Source organism: Eriocheir sinensis, chromosome 18 (genome assembly GCF_024679095.1).
Source record: "Eriocheir sinensis breed Jianghai 21 chromosome 18, ASM2467909v1, whole genome shotgun sequence".
In the NCBI taxonomy this organism is placed as follows: domain Eukaryota; kingdom Metazoa; phylum Arthropoda; class Malacostraca; order Decapoda; family Varunidae; genus Eriocheir; species Eriocheir sinensis.
In genome coordinates this window covers 19017142-19037196 of record NC_066526.1, presented here as the reverse complement: position 1 = coordinate 19037196, position 20055 = coordinate 19017142, and the positions used below count along the sequence as shown (strand labels likewise).

Genomic DNA, 20055 nt, shown 5'->3' with positions numbered 1-20055 from the left:
TAGAAGAGTCCGTAAATGAAGAGCGGGTTGTTTACTGCCTGGATGCTGACGGGGGGCGGGGCTTGGCGGGCCGTCGACCAATGAGCCCAGAAGCTACAGCCTGAGACAAGGGAGAGTTGCCAGCTGCCTCCAGACCCACGTTTTAGCGACAAAGTTTTGAAGTGTCAGGCTCGAGGACTCTTACATATTCTTTGTGAGGTATAATTTTGCTCTTAACCGTCGTTGCTTAATGTAGTGTCAAGTTAAGACTGTCTGGGATATGATGGAATGCGGCGAGGAAAAGTTAAGAGTGGCGTGGGCTCCGCCGGGTGTCCCACACGAAGCCAAAGGTCAAGATTTGTGCATTGCAGGATGTTTTTGTGAGTCAGCGAATCCCCGAGACTTGTCGTCCATCTGAAAATATTCTCCCTGTGTCTGTGTGGCGAAAACCCGTGTCTGCAGCATTTCTGAGTCCCTGTGTCGTGCTGAGTCCCCACAGTCCCCCGTGGCCGTCGTCTCCTCCCCCTTGTCCCCTCCTGCCCTGTGTCTCACCCCACACCCATATTGCCGCGGGCGGAGGGGGGACCGCGGCATACCTGACGCGACAGACGAAGGATTAAAACTCATTTTCCCGACATCAAGTCACAACACCTTCGACACTAGATCTTGCAGGCGGACCGAGGCAGGAGAAAACGTTGAGTGTAAAATAATACCTTGCGCAGGAAAGTATCGGCGAGCTTTGGAAAATGGGAAAGATATCGGGGTTGGAAGCTGGACAAAAACTGCGCCGGGTGGATGAAGGGTCAGTCAGTGAGGCCTGAGCCAGCCCCGCGAGCACACCGTCGGGACACGTCGCCCGCACGCTCTCAAATAGTCACTTTTCCCCGACGCTCCGGTGATTATTCCGTGGATCTATTGTGCGTTGTTGTAAAGTGCATGTTCGGATATATTGATGAATGCCTTCTGGAGATGTTGGGCAGCGTCTGAGTGGAAAATCAGACGGAAAGAAAAAGTTTTAGTGGAGCAGTGAGGCCACGCGCTGGCAGGCCGGGGCTGGAGTGTGCTTGTGAGCTCTTTGCGTTGAGATTGTTATTGTGTGGCAGTGAACGCGGCCAGAAGGGATTTACTCGTGGATAAACTGCCTGTGGATGTTAGCGCAATGAAGGTAAGCAAGCAAACTCCTCTTTATAATTACACACAGTGGAAGTGCAAACAATGGAAAACTGTCGTGCTGTTAACTGTTTATAAACGTCGCTCATTTACGTTGTTAAGACGAAAAGTGGTCCTCTTAACATCAAAGGGAGAAAAGTTTGTTGGGAGGATTTATGTCACGGGGATTCTTGGAGCCTAGATATTGCATGAGGCAGGCACGCAGGTAGACAAACAGGTAAAGCAAGGTGTTAAACTCTTAGGGATGCAACGAGTGATGAAAGTTGCTGCCTCGGGGGTGTGAGTGAGGGTGAGGGGGTGACTTCTGGACATTGGCGGTTGTTTACAGTCACACGTACTTGTCGGTGATAAAGCGGGAGATAGAGGGAGAAGGAGCCGCCAGGTGAGGTCAGATAGGTGACCGGCCTGCCGTAAACACCTGAGCCCCGTAAACCGTGAACTTAAAATCGCCTCCGCCCGGTACGGTTTACACGCGAGGAGAATATTATGAATTTGCAGCGGCCGCCCCAGTTTTTATTTTCGAGCGGATTTACAATAAAAAATTTGCCATCCCGAATATTTAGTTAACCGGCAGCGCGCGTCAATTAGAGAGTTCATTAATCTTCCCTGGCGATGCTTATTTATAACCTCGTTTTAGGCTTGAGTTTGGGCCGAAACGGTGTGTGTGTGTGTGTGTGTGTGTGTGTGTGTAGCCGTGATGGGGGCCGCGCCGTGTCCAGGATGTGGCCGGCAACAGGTCATGCACGCAGCGAGGGTGTGTGTGTCCTGCATGCCCGAGAAACAACAACTGACAGGAATATTACGAAGGCGATACTTGTGCGGACCGTTTTCTCAACACCGCGCCTCTGCTTGTAAATATCGTACACCGCGTTGTAAATACGGGCCTTATATATGATGTGGGTAGCGAACTCCACGCTCAGTTGTAATCCGCTCACGTTTCTTTAGTACGTTATGTTGAAGCTAATGCGTGCTCCCTCGAAATACTGTGTTCCATTGCGAATATCGTATGTGTCGCTGTAAACCCTGAATAGTTGTCAATAGATTACACATTGTTGTACTCGGCTCATACACATGCTCCCCAAGTTTCTCTCGTGCCTCAACTTGAAACTATTTTGTATTCATTCAAAGTATCGCGTATTTCGCGGAGATTATCGTACGGTTCGGTGTAGGTATCGCACGTTGGTTGTAAATGTGATACGCTCGGTTGTAAGCTTGACACGTTCGGCCCAGCTATCGTTCGTTATTCGCTGCTCTTTTACGTTCTGAAAACTTCGTGTGTGTCGTTTTAAGCATCGTATTACGTCTGTAGTGCTCGACAAAATGGCAGATCGTGTGAAAGAAAACAGTGCAAGGAATATCATGTTGTGTGAAATTTTGTGTTTTGAGTGTTCGTGTTAAGCATGTGAGCAAAATATAAGACGTGTGAAATGATGCAGTTCCAAGAATACTTTGTTTTGTGAGGTTCTATCCCAAGTGTTGCGGTTCACGTAATAGAAAGAAAAAGTTAAAATAATACTAAACTATTTTACACTTACATCAAAGTATCGTTAGTTCCGAGGAAAATATTGTCTGATTTCTTGAACGTGTGTCATGCAACTCGCCCAGTAAAGGTTTCTGTTCGTGTAGTATCTAGTTTTCTGAGACTTGGGTATAAGGCAGATGTCAGTATGCCGGAATAGAAGAAAAAAAATGAAGCGACATATAAATACTTCTTACATCATGTTTGTATTTTTTTCTGCTGGTCATCTTGCCGGAATTAACCTTTGGCATAAAGATCAAGATTTATGCCCCGCGTTGATGCAAGTGACGTAAAGGACTTCGCAAGCAATTTGTTAGTTAATATTTTTGCATAAACGTCCACTTGATTTTCTGTCACGTGTCCGGCATGCTTGGAGAGGGAGGCGACGCATGTGTTAGGTACTCGACAGCAATTTTTTTTTAAGGAAGTAATTTTTTATGAGTTAAATTATTGTGCTTTTCTCGGGATTATATAATGTAAGTCGAGATTTTATATAGCACGAGTAGACCGTAACCAAAAAAACTCATAGAATCCGTAAAAATAGAAAAAAAAGAATCATTGGGTAACAACTTATTATATTTTTTTAAGTCCTCGCAACGTAAATATTTATGAGTGAAATTTTTGTGCTTCAATCAGTATTACGCGTCAATATTATGTGGCACTAACATACCCCAAAACAAAGGAACTCATATTGAATCTGTAAAATAAATAAAAAACGGAATGATTCTGTTACCATTTTTTATTTAAGTGTTCGCGAAGCAATTTTTTGAGTGACATTTTTTTGTGCATTCTAAAGGATTATATACGACGAGATTTTATTGTGGCTCTAAAAGACTCCATAACAAAGAAACTCATACAGAATCAGTAAAATCTAAAAATTATCATCCGGCAATCACTCATTAGTCAGCATTTGTTTGGGTGACTTTTTTAGAGAATTTTTTTTTTGTCATCACGTTGTGCATATTCCCTCCCGGCAAGAGCGTGGAGTGGGCCTCAGATCCATCGAACGTGGGGAGCCGTAAAACCAGCCGAGCCTCAGAACCAATCGCTGACGTCTGAATAGAGGAGTGAACACGTATTATTGACACGGACACAAAATTTAAAACCATTGATTGACTCGCAGCAGCCAACAACAGTCCAGCGTCAGTAGCGGCAGTGCTGGCAACGTGCTGTCCTTCCTTCTGGTGTGTGTGTGTGTGTGTGTGTGTGTGTGTGTGTGTGTGTGTGTGTGTGTGTGTGTGTGTGTGTGTGTGTGTGTAAGTGAAAATATTTTTAAGTCATAGAAATTAGGAAATAGTTGAGAAGGAAATGTGTGTGTGTGTGAAAAGTTTTTAGTTAGAAAGGAAATACCGTAGGAATGAGTTTGTGTGTGTGTGTGTGTGTGTGTGTGTGTGTGTGTGTGTGTGTGTGTGTGTGTGTGTGACGCTCCTGGTCGCTCGTCAAGGTGTGTCGTCCCCCGTGACACGTCGGTAGGGACATTGTCATCAGATAAAGCCGCGGTGCTCACTCCGGCCAGGTATGCACTCAGGTACACACGTGGCTGCTGTCAGGGAGGAAGCTGCGTACACGGCGTCTTTTATTAGCGAGAACAAGTTACCTGCATACCTGGCCAAAGTAGAAGAATTAATGGGCGCACAGGGAAATGTAGTGGAGGGTACACACACGAGTCCTGTGAAGAATAGAGGTACGGATACAGGTACACCAAGAAGGGAAGGTACACTAAGGTTAGGTTAGGTTAGATTAGGCAGGAGACGGTGGAGGTGCAGTCGTAAGCGAGATAAACTGATGGTGTTGCAATGAAGGACTCACACACAGGCAGACTAAGGGAGGAAGCACAGTGAGGAATGAAGGTACACTAATAAGAAAGGAAGGTACGGCCAGGCAAGGGACGGTGGAGGTGCAGTCGTAAGCGAGATACACTGATGGCTCTGCAAGGACAGGAGACTCACACACCGGCAGACTAAGGGAGGAAGGAACACATGAGCACAGTGAGGAATGGAGGTACACTAATAAGAAAGGAAGGTAGGGCCAAGCAGGGGACGATGGAGGTACCTTAAGCGAGGTACTACACTCATGATTCTGCAAGGATAGGAGATTCACACTTGGACCAACACTTGGATAGACACGATTATCGAGGAAGCTAGTGTGTGTGTGTGTGTCTGTGTGCGTGCGTGCCCCTGGGCCATTTAAAACAAAAGTTACGTCTTATTGGTATGGAAAAGTTTTCAGCTCAAATGTGAAAATTATCGAAATTGCTTTGATTTTTATTGTTGATTGAATGTCGATGTTATTGGTGGTGTTGTTGGAAATAGATGTTGCTGTGTGAATCTCGCGTTTGTTGCCGTTTTGTTACGATTTTCTTGGTTTCTTCGTGGGTGCTGTATGTAATTTCGTGTCATAAATACGTTTATATATCTTGTGTGTGGCTAAACTGTCACACGAACCTTAAGAAAAAAAAAGTCAGTCATGCTCCAAAATTTCGCCAAATGGACCCAAAATACACCCCGCACCGTTCCAGTGTGTCAAATCAGAGTTGTAAAATTGCAGCGAACCATTACAAATCAACTCCAGGAAAATATCAAGTGGATTAGAGGGCCAGGCAATGATAAATCACACCAAGTAGAGAAAAATAGAGGCAGTCACAGCAGCACCAAAGCAAATACGTGAAACAGAGACAGGCACCAACACCTCGGGGAGACACAAATAACAGAGCAGCGTACTAGGAGCCAGGTAGCCACGACTGAGCAGCTAAGTAGAGGTTCCTTCCGCTCTCCTTCCCTTCTCACCTGGGCTCCTTACCTAACCATACCTGCCCGTTAGACACCGTTTCCTTCCCTGCTTACCTGGCCTGCCAACCATACCTTCCAAAGTCCCCGTTTCCTTACCTTCTCACCTGCCCCGTCTAACTAACCATATCTGCCCGTAAGACACCGTTTCCTTCCCTGCTTACCTGCCCTGCCTAACCATACCTGCCCAAGTCCCCATTCCTTCCCCCTTCCCATCTGCGCTACCACCTTACTAAACATACCCGCCCATAAGTCCCCATTTCCTTGTCTTTTCACCTGTCCTGCCAAACTTAACCATACCCGCCCAAGTCCCCGAGGGAATATTTTGCTCCACAGGTGAGATTTAATTAAGGAAGGGTAAAAATGAGGTCTTGCCCAGGTGATGAAGGCGCCGCACCGTTCACACGCCGGCTAATATGCTCACCACCTGTGTTATGAACGGCCGGGCTCATGGCGGCGTTCGTGTTGTGTTGATTAGGCAAATAAATCCTAAAAAAAGGAAACGAATGTGCCAGTTTCCGGAATTTTATTGATATTCACGTGTTTTTAATTACCAGGCCGAGTAATGAATGCTCCTCGCCGGGTTTATTTGTTCGTTTTATTTGGTTTTCGTTTGGTTTCCCATAGCCCCCCCCCCCTCCCCTCCCCACCCACCTCTCCCAACGCCTACTTTCCCGTCATTGGATTGATATGGACTCGGGTTATGTTGTTGTTTTCTTGATGGTAATGTTATTTTTATTAATTTTGTTGTATTATGTAGGTATCATTAATTATACTTGTCCCTTTTCGTTATTATTATTATTATTATTATTATTATTATTATTATTATTATTATTATTATTATTATTATTATTGTTATTGTTATTATCATATTAGTTGCAGTAGAAATGGCAATGATAGTTGCAGTGGTAGAAAAATATAGTCATAGTAGAAATGTCAGTAGTAGTAGAATTATTGTTATTATTATTATTATTATTATTACTATTAGTAGTAGTAGTAGTAGTAGTAGTAGTAGTAGTACTGTCATTACTATCATAATAATAAAATAATATTTATCATTTCAAATAATGAACAATGTTATCATAATTATCACAATTAGTATGATTATAATAATTATTGTCGTTTTATAAATTATTATTATTATTATTATTATTATTATTATTATTATTATTATTGTTATTATTATTATTATTATTGTTATTATTATTATTATTATTATTATTATTATTATTATTATTATTATTATCATTATTATTATTATTATAACTTACATACTATGTTGGTTATACTATAGTGTTTATTATTTTATTGTATGAGTAGTAATTCATATATTATCATTATTATCATTATTATTATTATAATTATTATTAATATTATTATATATATTAGGGTTAGAGGTAGTGGTAGTAGTAGGTAGCAGTAGTAATAGTAGTAAAAGTAATAATAATAATGATAATAATAATGATAATAACAATATTATTTTTATTGTTGTTACCGTATATTATTTATAACCTTATATTTTTTCTTTAGTATCAGTTACTGTTACTATTATTATTATTATTATTATCATTATTATCATTATTATTATTATTATTATTATTATTATTATTATTATTATTATTATTATTATTATAATTATAATCCTCATCATCACTATCACTGCTGTGTCGTCATTATCGTAATTACCATCACACTGCCACTCGTACACTATCACGTCCCATCAGCCTATCGCCATACACCCTCCCTCCCCCCCGCCCATGGCCCCCCGGGAGCACAGACACGCCACCTTCGCCTCGCTTTATATATTTGTTTTCCGTCCGCCCATGGCGCCGCGCTGAGCCGAGGCCCCACGCAGCAGTATCGGCATTATTATTAGCGTGCTGCGGGCGTCCCTCAGTCCTGCGTGTTATTACCAGCCACTCCGCCGCTCCCCATACACTCCGGTTATATATTTACGCTAAGCTTTACTACGGCCCCGGATCACGCGTCCCTCCCCCGCCGGCACACTCCCACGTTAATGGCGGCGGCGTTTCACTGAGGAATGGGGGACTAAATGCAAGGCTGGGCTCCTGACGTACACGGCGCGGATGGATAGTTAGCGCCGATAAATTGTACATTACCCGGAATTCAAGTCCGCTCTGTTAAGGGAGAAAAAGAGAGAGGGAGAAAAAAAAGGAAAAGTAGCCAGGAGTGAGTCGTCTGTTATTACCTGGCGTTCATCACGGGACCGACTGTTATTATGCAGAAGTTTTTGTTTCCAGCTGTTATAGTGAAGTTGTTATCATGCTCCTCCTCCTCCCTACACTTCTCCTCCGTCCCCTCCTCCTCTCTCTCACTTGTGCGTCGTCAGTGTTGGTAGGAGGAGGGTGTGAGTGGGTGTGAAGGTGTCAGGGCAGAAGACAGGAGGAGGCGGCTCACGGTGGGCTGCCGGAGAGGTGGTGGAGAAGGCTGTGGGTGGCTAACGGATGTCCTCGGGAAGGGTAGGGAGAGGGAGCTGGTGATGGAGACTTGTGGGGGGTCCTGTTTGGGGTGTCCGAAGGCTTGCTGGATGGTTTAAAGAAGACTGTATTGTTAATGTTATTGTTTGTTTGTTGTATTACTTCAGGAAGGCTCAGATTGCCTCCTAAACCTGTCATTTATGGAGTTACTTTGAGACGCTCCTTTCTTATTAGTGAAAAGGAAAAAGGAAATCAATAGGATGTGTACGGATTCAGTTGTATGTTTGTTACTAGTAGGATTAGAAAGGTTACGAATATGAACACTATCAGTAATATTATTTTCTTACATAGAACGTTAAAAAGAGAGCAGTCTAACGGTACCCAAATTCACGGTGCATTAACTTGACAAGAATAAGAAGACTTGGTGTGCGGCATCGATCTTGCTGACCCTGACCTGACCCTGACTTGACCTGCGCTGAGCGAGGTCACGGGTGAGGAGGAGGGAAGGTGTCCTGTTGTTATGGGTCAGGAAAGGTTTCGAGGTCACGGCGCTTGGTCCCATATATTTTCTGGACTAGAAGATGAATGAGGCGGAGGGTTGGAAGAGGAGAAGGAGGAGGAGGAGGAGGAGGAGGTAATGGCGATGGTGGGTGAGACTCTCAGACGTGGTAGGAGAGCAAAAAATAAATTCACCACCTGTTCAGATTCGCAGGTGGACACACAAAATCCAGGTGTCATCTCAGCATTCGGTCAGTTTCACCATGTTAGAATCTTCTCATCATCTCACTTATTTTCCGGCGGTGGCATCAGAGGCTGTTTTTATTTTCGTTTTATTTTTTTCCGTCTTGCTCCTTTCTTTCGTCGTTATGTGCAGGCAAAGCAACGAGACAAACACGACTTAATTTTGCATCCTAGTCTCGGTTTTACAAGGAGATTGCCGCTACTACTGTGTGTGTGTGTGTGTGTGTGTGTGTGTGTGTGTGTGTGTGTATATTTTTAAAGCCTGCATTTTCTTTTCGGCTTGGGGAATCTGCTGTGTGTGTGTGTGTGTGTGTGTGTGTGTGTGTGTGTGTGTGTGTGTGTGTGTGTGTGCGTGAGTGAGTGCGTGTTCGTGCCGTGTGAAAACAACCGCATGCAGAAGCACCTGTAAAAAATATATATATTGAATCAGTGTTCAGTGCAGCATAACATAAACATATACAACCAGAAAAAGCCACTACACGAGCTGCATGGGAAGGGCGAGAGAGAGAGAGAGAGAGAGAGAGAGAGAGAGAGAGAGAGAGAGAGAGAGAGAGAGAGAGAGAGAGAGAGAGAGAGAGAGAGAGAGAGAGAGAGAGAGAGAGAATAAAAAAAAGGCTTTAAAAAAAAAGAGATACGAAAATAAAATAGACTTGCGAAAGGTTGTATAAGAAGAGAAGGAGAGAGGGAGGGAAGGAGGGTTTGCGCGGGAGGTAGTAGTAGTGTAAGGAAGGAAGACCCGGTAGGAGGAGGAGGAAGAAGAGGAGGAGGAGGAGGAACAAAGGCGAAGTGTCCATCCACAGCCCTAGTCGTGACCACCACCACCACCACCCGATACTGTATTGTCTCCTCTCTCGCACCAGTAAGGCACCCGCACGCCCCTGCCACCCCCCCTAGCCTTCTGTTTCTCTCCCCTCCTTCCCCTCAGCCTTCTATTTCTCTCCCCTCCTTCCCCTCAGCCTTCTATTTCTCTCCCCTCCTTCCCCTCAGCCTTCCATTTCTCTCCCCTCCTTCCCCCCATCTTTCTGTTTGTCTTCCTCCTACCCCCCCAGCCTCCTGTTTTTCTTCCTCCTCCTCTTCTTCCCCTCCCAAGCCTCCTGTTTTCCTCCCTCTCCTCTCTAGAACGCGTCAGAAAGCTCCCATTCCATCGTTGAACCCCCCAAGAAAAATAGGCATTGAAACAAGGATACCGTATGTTAAAGTAAATTGAGTTCTTGTCTGTTTCTTGTCTAACTTCTGTTTCTGTAGTTTCATTTTTAGTTTTTTTTTATGTATTTTATTGGGTATTTTTTATTGTTGATTTCTCACCTCTATAGCTCTGTCTCCTGTTTCTCTACTTTAATTTTGAGGTTTGTTTTTCTTTTTCTTTTTTCTTTTTGTCATTTCGTGTTTTTATTGTTAATTTCTCGCCTCTGTTTCTGTCTGTCTCCTCTCTCCCATGTTTCATTTTGGAGTCCGGTCATTTCTTTCGTTCTTTTTTGTGTCATTTTCTGTTTTTCTTGTGGGTGTTTGTGTTTCCCAGGACCTTGAATTTAGCAGTGGGAAACTTCTTGTCAACTTTCCCGTGATCATTTGAGGCGTTACGTTGCTATTTTTTTCTTATTCCTCCCCTCGCACCCACACCAACACACATACACAAACATACGTACATACACACATGCCCCCCCCTCCTCCCATCGCACCCACTCACCCCCCCACACCCCCTCACACACACACAGACGGAGGGAGGGAGGCAAAGCGTGATACAGAACACATTGCGGGGCCGAAAAACAGACTGCGGGCGAGATCATGTTTCTGCCTAAGGTGCCCCGAGCTAAGGCGACGTGACGGCCGGGAAAACAGGAACCGAGGCGAAGGGAGAAAGCAAGTAACTGGTGGTGGAAAATACGGATGTGACAGTAAAGAGTAATAGAGGGAATGATGAAATATGAGATGAGTGTAAATTAAAGAAACAGTCAGTAGGGAAAAAAAAGGACCGATAGAGAAAATAAACAAGGACTGAGAAGGGAGAATGAGAGAAAGAAATACGTGAAGGAAAATAGGAATGTGACAGAAAATGAAATGATTGAGAAAAGTGTGAAAGATTATATGAGTTTAAACTAGATAAACATGCAGAAGGGAAGACAAGAGAGGAGGCAGACATACGTGGAGGAAAATTAGGATATGACAGTAATGAATATAATAGAGAAAATTGTTAAATATGAAATGAGTGTAAATTAAAGAAATATACGAATCAAAGAGGAAGAAACGAAGGGAGAAAAGAAAGAAATACGTAGTGGAAAGTAGGGATATGACAGTAAAGATCAGTAATAATGGAAATTGTGAGATATGAAATGAATGTAAATTAGAGAAACATAATAAAGGAAATTGCGAGATATGAAATGAATGTAAATTAGAGAAACATGCAGAAGGGAAAACATGGAAAAAGATACATTAGATTAGTGGATGAAGAAAAAGTTAAATTTAGAGGGAAAGCGTGGCTGTAAAGAGAAATTAGAATACGCGAAACCTAATAAATAAAGGTATGAAGCAACACATATGAAAAAGGAAGTCAAGAGAAGAGGAGAGCAAGTACACATAACACACACCCTAGACTCTCACAATAGGGGAGTTAGAAAAGCAGCTCCACGCATTTTATTAGCATGGCCATTAAAAAAAAAAACGCAATGTCCTTTATTACTCACACGCAGCTGTACGATGCGTGGAAAACAAGCACCCCGGAAATTGTGTATAGTGTGTGTGTGCGTGTGCGTGTGAATAAAGTGGTGTAAGTATGGAAGCGACTCAAGGCCACATGGAAGAGAGAGAGAGAGAGAGAGAGAGAGAGAGAGAGAGAGAGAGAGAGAGAGGGAAAAGATCCACAGGTGAGAGTTTTCAAATGGACGAATAAAAAAAAGGCCTATAGGCGTTATTTTTCTCTAACCCTCTGACTCGTGACACTCCAACGGCCGCGGTGCTCATTAAGTGCCGCCTCAACGAAAGAGCCTAACGATGGGAATCATTAGGACGCGAATCCTTAATTGATGCCGTGCAGGTGAGGCGGATTGCAGGGGCGAGGGGCACGTTCACCTGGCGAAGTGTTGTGCTGAAGGGGCGTCGAGAGGGAAGGGAGGAGGAGGAAGCAAAGGGTCACGAAAAGGAGAAAGAAGTAGGAAGAGGAATAGATTGAAGTTAGAAGATGGAGGAGAAAGGAATGGGTTACAACGAGGGGGAAGAAGGAGGAAGAGAAATAGATGAAAAGAAGAGAAAGGAGGAGAAAGGAAAGGGTTATGGAGAGGGTGAAGAAGCAAGAAGAAGTATAGATGGAAGGTATAGAAGAAAGAGGATAAAGAGAGGAGAAAGGAAAGAGTTATAAAGAGGGGAAGTGGTTTGAAGAGGAAGAGACAGAAGTATAAGGAGATAAGAGGAAAGGAGAAAGGAAAGGGTTACGAAGAGGGACGTATAGTAAGAGGAATAGATGAAAGTAAAAGGAGACAAGAAGGAAGGAAAAATGAAATAGTTACGAAGAGGGGGAGGAGGAAGAAAGAGGAACAAAGGAGAAAGGAAAATAAAGAGAAGAGTTACAGGTAAGGGAAAGGAGTAGGAAGGGAAGTAGATGGAAGTAAGAGAATGATAAGAAGGATAAAGGGAAATAGAGAAAAGGGATGTGGAGAGATAAAAAAAAAAGTAATGAGAAGAATAGGTGGAAGATGGATAGGAAGAAAGGAGGAAAGGTGGAGGATGAAAGACTTGCGGTGAGGATTAGGAGACGGAAAAATTATGTAAAAAGGGGATGAGGTAGAAGGGGGAAACGGAGGAAAGACAATATAGGTAGTAGACGAAATGCCTGATAGAAATGGAGGAGTTAAGGAATAGGAACAGGGAGGAGGAGGGAGAATTTGAGAGAGGGAAAAAGACAGAAAGAAAAATTGATGGAAGTAGAAGAAATATAGATGAGAGGAGGGACGGTAACTGGAGAAAAAGAAAACATGGTAGACAAAGAATATGAGGCTTATGGAGGAGGAGGAGGAGGGAAAAGGAAAGGAAAGGAAGGGGAATGCTAGAAGGTAGGAGATTGCGGCTGGGAAGGAGGGCGCGAGGCAGGCCGGTGCAGGATAGAGTTACTAGGGCTGAGGGTGCAGGTTGACAGGCCGCCTACTTAGCGTGTTTACTCAGAGGTTCGTCGTGAGAAAGATGTGGTAGATTCCGTATGAGGAAGCCGTCCTGTTTTTCATGTATTATTTATTATTTGCTATTTTTTTTATTAATAGCGGTACTCTTTTATGTATTGTCATTATTTTTTATTGTGGTTTTGGTTTCAGGACGCAGCGGTTTTAATGTTTCAGAGTTTTTGTGTCGCCGCCGTATCATACGCGCCGCCATTATATATTTAAATGCGTTGGAGGTAGGATGCTTTTAACATTTTTGTATTTGTGGTAATGGCTGCTATGGGGCTGCTGATAATGGCAGAAATAATAATGATTATAATAATAATAATAATAATAATAGTAGTAGTAGTAATAGTAATAATAATAATAATAATAATAATAATAATAATAATAATAATGATAATAATACTGTAATAATAATAATAATGATAATAACAACAATAATACTACTAATGATAATTAAGATAATATCAATAATAATTATAATAATAATAGTAATGAAAATAATTATAATAATCATAATAGTAATAATAGTAATTATAATTATGATACTCCTCCTCCTCCTCCTCCTCCTCCTACTACTACTACTACTACTACTACTACTACTTCTAATAATAATAATAATAATAATAATAATAATAATAACAAATAAAGACTGTACTTATTTTTTCTTAGTGTTGCCATATTATTATTATTGTTTATTATTATTATTATTATTATTATTATTATTATTATTATTATTATTATTATTATTATTATTATTATTATTATTATTTGTTATTGTACTACTACCAATTATTATATAAATTCCTTACCTTATATTTATTTGTTATCGTTATTTTTTTTCATTATTATTATTATGAGTAGTAGTAGTAGTAGTAGTAGTAGTATATAATTATCATTGTCATTATTTTAGTTGATGTTTTCATTGATTAAACAATCGTATATCATTCAGTCTTTCACGTAATAATTATGTAGCGTTAATTTCACCGTTATTATTCATGCGACGTGATATTTTAACTGCGCAATTATATCAAAACCCATATTTCCTGATTCCCTGTAGTGTTTCTCTTCCCTCTCTCCCGCCGCAACACCCGCGCCGCGCCTCCGTCAGAGCCACCCGCCGGCGTTACACTCGCTGTCTCGCTGGGTTCCCATCCGTCCCAGGCGACGCGACTGCTGTGGCGGCCGATCTATCTCCGCGGACAATCCTCCCTCTGAATTATTGCCTTGCTATCTTATTCTCACCCCGTCCACTTTTATTTTTCCTTAAAGAAGTGCTGCCCGGAGCCGCGGGGAGGAGGCGGCTCGGCGGCAATCAGGAACACGGGCGAGATAGGCGCTCATTGTGGCGTGGGGGTCGGCCAGTCTCTCGTTGCATATTTATCAGTTTTTTCACAGTGGGCCGTGCTGGTAACGAGCTCTATAGAGTAATACTGCAGCGTCACGCCAGGGGGAGGGCGGCGGGCGGGCCTGGGGACTGCTTAAGGTGTCTACTATCAGATTTGACCCCCCTTTTCACCCCCTCCTCTCCCCGTCTTCCCTCTCCCATTCCTTCAGTGTGACCAAGGGGCGAGGGACGGGTCATGGTGTCCAGAGGAGGTAAAACGTAGTTGGGAGCCGTGTCACGCAGCCCTGAGGAGGAGGCCGGGTCTGGGCGGGTCACGGCGCGGGTAACGTAGTGGAGTGGCGTCGGGATAAGGCCGGGAAGGTAGAGTGTTCGGGGAAGGAGAGTATTGAGGCAACTTATGGGGAATATTGAAGGAAGTTACGGCGAGGGAAAGCTGGGTGGAGGAGGAGGTGGAGGGTGACGTGGAGGAGTAGGAGGAGGAGGAGGAGGTGGAGGAGGAAAGGGGAGAGGAAGAAGAAGAAGAGGAAGAGAAGAAGAAGAAAAGGAAGTAGGAGGTGGAGTAAGAGGAGGAGGAGAAGGAGGAATATGCTGCAGAGTAATAGAAAGGGGAATAAAGAACATTTCAACGTAAGTGACTATTATTTAGATAAACTTAATAAGAACTGAAGAAGTTAAAAAAAATAAGGGCCACTACACATAGCAAAGAAAAAGTAAAAAAAAAAATCCCCTCCCCAAGAAAATAAAGTAGTAGATATATGAACAAAAATTAAGTAGACATGAAAGAAACGGCCGGAAAAATACGACGAGTTGATTAAAAACAAGAGATACAACCGGGGATCATGCAGATAGTTGACGTGACAGCGGGGAAGTGTTGATGAGGTTGATTAGGAGGTGGAGGAGGGGGAGGGTGGAGTCACGTGCAGGTGTGTGGGAGGGTGGCTGAGAGGTTAGTGGTGACTGGGCGCAGCAGGGGGGCGGCGGGTCAGTTCATGTCGGGCAAGATTAATACAGGTAAGTCACGTGTCCCGAGGAGGTGATTGAGCCAGGTAATGTCGAGGGTTCTTGGCGTCTGAGGTTCTCATTGTTTGCTTCCTGTCTTCATCACTCTGGTGCTAATGACGTAATCGTTTGTTTGTTACAGGTAAATGCTGCGTGGCTGTCAGGTGTTGCGTGAGGCAGGTTCAGGTAGGAACACCGCTAATTATTCTACTTTTTACCTTAATTATCCGTATTAGCGAGCATTTCCCCTTCGCCTGCTCAAACATCCCGTGCGGTGGGGCAGTACGCGAGGTTTATATTAAGCAAACCCTTGAAGGCTCCGGAATTAATCACATTTCAGTATAACTTCTCCGCGGAAAATATTAATCGTAACTCTCCTTTACGTCGAGTTGATCAAAGCAGAAGCGCGAGTCCCAGTTTTCAGCATTTTTGTCCATTCCCCCGAGGCCGTTCGTCCCCATGTTAGTGACCTCGTCCTCGGCCTCCTCTTCGTCCTCGCCTAGCAGCTTGCGGCATAGATAATTCCTCCCTCACGCCTGTTGGCTCGGGAGGAATAATTCAGGTGATTAATCCAGGTGCGCCGGGGCCAGCGAGGGGCGGGAGGGCGGAGGGACTGTCTCAGCTCATTGGGCGTCTTGGTTCACGGAAGATTAAATCGGAGCCTCATAACTGATTAGTGGGTCAGCGGCGGCGGCGGCGGCAGAAAGGGTGGTGGTGATGGTGGTGGTGATGGGGGTATGGGTGATGGTAGTGGTCAAGGAGGTTTAAGGTAGTGGTGGTGGTGAGTCCCTGCAGCAATGGTGGAGGTGGTGGTGTGGTACTTTGCGTAGAGGTAGAGTTAAGAGACGTAGAAGTGGTGGTGTGGTGTTGGTGGTAGCGGTGGTGTTGCTAGTGGTGGTTATTTTACGCAGAGAAGTTAGTGGTACAGTGGTGGTGGTGGTGGTGGTGGTGGTGACTGTGTGTGTGTGTGTGTGTGTGTGTGTGTGTGTGTGTGTGATGACTTGCAATGTTATTTCATCTCCATGTAGGAATACGTCTTTGTGTCTGTGTTTGCTTATGTATTGTATATGTTTCTTCTTATTAGCATACTCGCGCTAAGATATAAAGTAAATAAAGAGACACACAAAGAGAAGAAAACCGTCGTGTGTGTGTGTGTGTGTGTGTGTGTGTGTGTGTGTGTGTGTGTGTGTGTTTTAACCATTCGCTACCTCGTGTCATCCGGCTAAATCATCACCAAGAAACAAAAAAACAAAAAAAAAAAAGAAACACGGACAAAATAATCTTAACACAGACATCACAGAATAAACAAAACACTGGAAAACAAATCAGACGCGCATACAAATCATCTACACACACACACACACACACACACACACACACACACACACACACACACACACACACACACACACACACACACACACACACATACCCCAACAAGAGACAACATTTTTCACCACCCGACGAGCCTAAAAACAGAATATGCGTAAAAATAAAAACCTGAATGAGACTCGTTTCCGGCCGCTGCAGAGTATTGGAAGGCATTATCGCGGCATCCAATTAAACGGGCGGTTATCTCGAGTCTTTGTATGCGGGTGCAGCGATATTTCAGAGGCAGGAGATAAGACTGCACCCTCGCCCCCCTCACCTCCATCACCCTCACTATCCCCACTCCTCCTCCTCCTCCTCCGGCCCTTCCCCTTATCTCTCGCAGCGCTGGAGACTCGGGATTGACCGTCGGGCCTTCAATGGGAATCGTCATACACACGGAAACGTCAGACACGCGGAAAAAATATTGAAGTTGGGGATAAAAAAGCGAAAGGGTTAACAGACTCTTTCTCTCCCTTCCGTTTTGCCGAGTCCTCCTGCTATTTCTCTTCTTCCTTTCCCCACTACCACTACTACTACTACCACTACAACTACTACTGCGTCTACTACTCTCCCCTCTCTCCCGCGGTGTCCCAAGGTGATGGAGAGGGCCAAGTACCGCCCATCCCTTTGTGCATCTGGGATAAACGATGAAGATATAATCACCTACAAGTCCTTAAAATGCCCATCTTTTGTGCGCGGGTCGTTCCGTGGGAGGAGACAGAGGTGTTAGGCATGGCTGGGATAGGTTATAGGGACGATAAGGAGGATAAGGTGTAAGGATAGGGTTAAAGGGAGGTTTATTGAGCGACTGAACAGAAAGGAAAGTTATTGAAAGGAGAAAGAGGAGGAGGAGGAAGAGGGGGAGGTGGTAGGAGGGGTAAGAGATGAGTTATGGAGCCCCACGACGGAGGCATGAAAGGCGGAGGGAAAAAGTAAGAAAAAAATGTGATGAAAGAGGCATAGTGTAGTTGATTAGGGTTAAAAAGAGGACAGGAGAGAAGGTAAATAGAGGAGGAGGCTTGGGAGGGAGAGTAAAATGGAGTCTGGGAGGGAAAGGGGAGGTAGAAATACTGCCATACATAAAACATGGATGTGAAAAAAAGTTATACAGTGTTATGGAAGAAAAAAATACCGGAACATCGATCGGAAAATAAAATGAAATAAATCAGTTAAGGATGTGAAAAAAATAAAGAGTGGAAGAACTTCATGTTCAGTTTTATGGAAGAAAATAGAAATACAGGTAGATGGAAATAATGAAATACGAGAGAAGAAAATACAGGAACATCGATCGGAAAATAAAATATAATAAAATAGTTTAGGATGTGAAAAAAATAAACAGTGGAAGAATTTCATGTTCAGTTGTTTGGGAGAAAATAAAAATACAAGTAGATTGAAATAATGGAACACGAGAAAAGAAAATACAGAAATATCGAAAAATAAACAGACAAAAAACTCTAGCATGTGAAAAAATAATGAAAAAGTTGGCAAAATTTTGAGGCACGTGGGAGGTAAATTAGGTTAGGCTAGTCTTTAAGAAAAAAAATAGAAAGATCGAAAAGCTAAAATAAAGGAAAACGTGAAAGAAAATGAAAAAGTTGAAGACAAGCCGCGTGGAGGCAAATTTTGAGGCACGGGCGAGGTATAGGTTAGGTTGAGTTAGCCGGCAGCCAACATATTCACTCATTCCCGCTGCCTCTCTGCCCGTCAAAGCGTGAGTGATGTGTTCTGACAGTGTTCATTCCGCCCTCTGTTGTGTTCGACATGCCCCCTTGCCACCGTGGACAGGGGCGGGGTCGGGGCGGAGGGGGGGGGGGGCGAGCGGTATTACGGGAGGGAGGTGGAGGGACGGGTGAGCGAGAGGCTGGAAAAAAAGGAGAGATGGGCGAGGGAAAGGTATGGCGTGCGTTATTGCGGAAGCCTAATACAGTTCACTAATATTTTCTCAGGAGTGCAGCTGGCTCACCCCCTTCCCCCCTTCACTCCCATCCCCTTCACTCACACACACAATGGAAGGGAAACATATACGAGGGAAGAAATATATGCAGCTTAATTACTTATTTTATGGGACACACGATAGACATAAAAGCCAAAATAGTGTTGAATAACGAAATACAGAAAAAGTGGACGTATGCTGGGCGGCGAAATACTCTTGGAAAAACAAAATATCGTATACGTAATGAGAAATGTACGAAAGTGAGCTTATGAAGTGTGGCGAATTATACGTCAAAAAGATCGTAAAGTAATAAAAAAATGTACAGAAAGTGAATCTATGAAGGGTGGTCGTCCTGATTATATATAACCGGATATTCGTAGACAATCTGGTAGCGGTCACGGTGTTAGGGGGAGCCGCATAAAGCACAACAATGGCCTCCACAGCGACGCGCTAAACGATTTCCACTAATTGGGCTCCAGTTCGATTTAGTCAACAACAAAAAAGTTGCTAAAGTGTGTAGTGTAGTACAAACAAGCCCGAGCGAATGTGTACGGTATGCGGATGGGACTACAGGGACTACACTGAGCATGTCCTAAATAACGCAAAGACACCAACGTCCCCGCACCGTGAAGGACAGACAACGAGCAAGAATACCAAGCAGCCTCGTGCCTGCATAAAATACAAAGAAAAAGAAAAAGCCGTGAGAAGCACCGACAAGTAAATAAGCGGCGGCAGGCAGTGCGGCACAAACACAAATAATGCAGAATGGTGTGGACGGCCGCCCCAGCCAGCCAGCCTGCCATGGGAGTCGCCGACGCCTCGTCCAGCCGGGAGACAAGTGCCACCCGCCCCGCCAGGCACTGCGGAACATTCTTATTCCGGAATGGCAGACACGACGAAACACCGAAAATAAATCGCTGGCAGGACTGAGGTGACGCGAGATTCACGGAAAACAGTTTAGTTGCGAGTGTCAGTCTCTCAAATTCCATGGGGCTTTTTCACAGGCAGCGTGGCGAGGCGAGGCGAGGCGAACAGCTCCCGCCCGGCTACCTGCTCCGCCGCGGCCCCAAGCACCTGGCTAATTGGTTCCAGCTTGACCAATTTCAGGAGATATTTTCGAGCTCGCAAACACTGCAGCTTTCGTAATCTGTATGACGTGGCGCCTCTTAATGGACTCGGCGGCTTTTTTGTCATAAACGTTACGTAACGAAACATTCTGGTGCAGGGAGCCACGGCGCTGCCCTGAGGAAGGAGGAGTAAAGTAAGGTGACGTGGATGTCCAGTGGTGCTAAAGATGCCGTGCAGTACGTGAGGATACATGCATTTTCCAGCCTGGTGGTGGGGCTGACGGAGGGTGACCCGCGTGCCGCCTCGCTCCCAGGTACTCACGGCCCTGTAGCTCACGGGAGGACACGGTCCAGGGCGGGTAGTGCCTTGGGGAGCCATCAAGCTGGTTTACGTGACCATAACTCGGTCTGGGCAGCGAGGCGGAGAGGGTGGCTCATCACCTGCCTCTCAGGAGACTCACTTGCCTGCTCCTCCACCACCTGCTCACCTCGCCTCGACTTCCACCTGCTGACCCAACCTTAACCCCCTCCGACTCACGCGGTCTGCGTTAACCTT

General features: G+C 44.4%; 1 long non-coding RNA gene across 2 annotated transcripts in view; it reads left to right on the top strand.

The window, feature by feature from the left end:
• Window positions 1–771: 771 nt before the first annotated feature.
• The window catches only part of LOC127000412 (uncharacterized), a 147798-nt gene continuing 128514 nt past the window's right edge, over window positions 772–20055 (top strand). For both annotated transcript variants that reach the window (XR_007754025.1, XR_007754026.1), the window contains exon 1: window positions 772–1144. This is a non-coding gene — a long non-coding RNA (uncharacterized LOC127000412). The remainder of the gene's footprint in view (window positions 1145–20055) is intronic.